This window comes from Mandrillus leucophaeus, unplaced genomic scaffold (genome assembly GCF_000951045.1).
Source record: "Mandrillus leucophaeus isolate KB7577 unplaced genomic scaffold, Mleu.le_1.0 Scaffold5984, whole genome shotgun sequence".
Classification (NCBI taxonomy): Eukaryota; Metazoa; Chordata; class Mammalia; order Primates; family Cercopithecidae; genus Mandrillus; species Mandrillus leucophaeus.
The window spans coordinates 1-1,318 of NW_012106457.1; the positions used below are offsets into that span (position 1 = coordinate 1).

At 42.8% G+C, this 1,318-nt stretch overlaps 1 pseudogene; it reads right to left on the reverse strand.

Annotated features, from left to right (window-relative positions):
• Positions 1 to 1,122: 1,122 nt before the first annotated feature.
• LOC105553472 overlaps positions 1,123 to 1,318 on the reverse strand; it is a 610-nt pseudogene continuing 414 nt past the window's right edge.

Sequence of the window (1,318 nt, forward strand, 5' to 3'; positions counted from 1 at the left end):
ACTGCAACCTCCGCCTCCCAGGTTCAAGCGATTCTCCTGCCTCAGCCTCCCGAGTAGCTGGGATCACAGGTGCATGCCACCACACCCTGCTAATTTTTTGTATTTTTAGTGGAGACGGGGTTTCACCATGATGGCCAGCCTATTCTTGAACTCCTGACCTCAGGTGATCCACCCGCCTTGGCCTCCCAAAGTGCTGAGATTACAGGAGTGAGCCACCACACCCGGCCTTCTGATGCATACTTTTATTAAAGCCAGAGACGGTTATTTATTCTAGAGAAACAAATCTCTGAGGTTAGAATGGAAGACAGTGAAACAAGATATTTCACTTTATAATTTACCTTTGTCAAACTATCCCAGAGCATGTCAATTCTATTATGAAATTATTACTTTGACATTATGTAACAAATTATTAGTAGAAAACACGTAAGCCAAAAAACTTTAAATTCTGTAATCTTCAAGTCAATCATCAATTTTCTTAGATTTCTGAAGACCTGAAAAGAAAAATAATTTCAAACAACAGCACTCAAACACCATATACATTTGTAATGAGGCACAGCAGTCAATTTTTTTTTTTTTTTTTTTTTTGAGATGGAGTCTCAGTCATCCAGGCTGGAGTACAGTGGCATGATCTTGTCTCACTGCAACCTCCACCTCCCAGGTTCAAGTGATTCTCCTGCCTCAGCCTCCTGAATAGCTGGGACTACAGGTGCACGCCACCATGCTCGGCTGATTTTTGTATTTTTAGTAGAGACAGGGTTTTGCCATGATGCCCAGGCTGGTCTCGAACTCCTGACCTCAAGTGACCTGCCCATCTCAGCCTCCCAAAGTGCTGGGATTACAGGCATGAGCCACCACGCCCAGCCCGGCAGTCAATTTTAAGCCTCAAATCTTCCAAATTTTAGCTTAATAATCCTCATTAGTTTTTTAGATTTTTGTTAGCTTTGTTTTGGGGCTATTTTGCCTTACTAGGCCTAAACAGAATATTAAAATACATTAATAATCCATAGTGAGAATAGAGTATAAATGGGTTTCTCACTCCTTAGGGACATAAGTGGAAGCAACACATCCCATGAACACAGATGAATGCCCCTGGTTATCCCTAAGCTGGGCAGTTTCACACGATCATTTTTTCTCTGAGGCCAAAGTCTGTGGTTTGATCATCTCAGCAGCTTCCCGAACCAGACAAAGCAGATTTACTTTGTCTCCAAATTATTTTTCTCAGTGCTCGAGAAGAATCCCCTCGTTTCCTGATCCTACCACGAAAACGTCCCTGAGGATGAAGCCTTCTCCTTCCAGGTTTCCAGAGAAGCCTCCATTC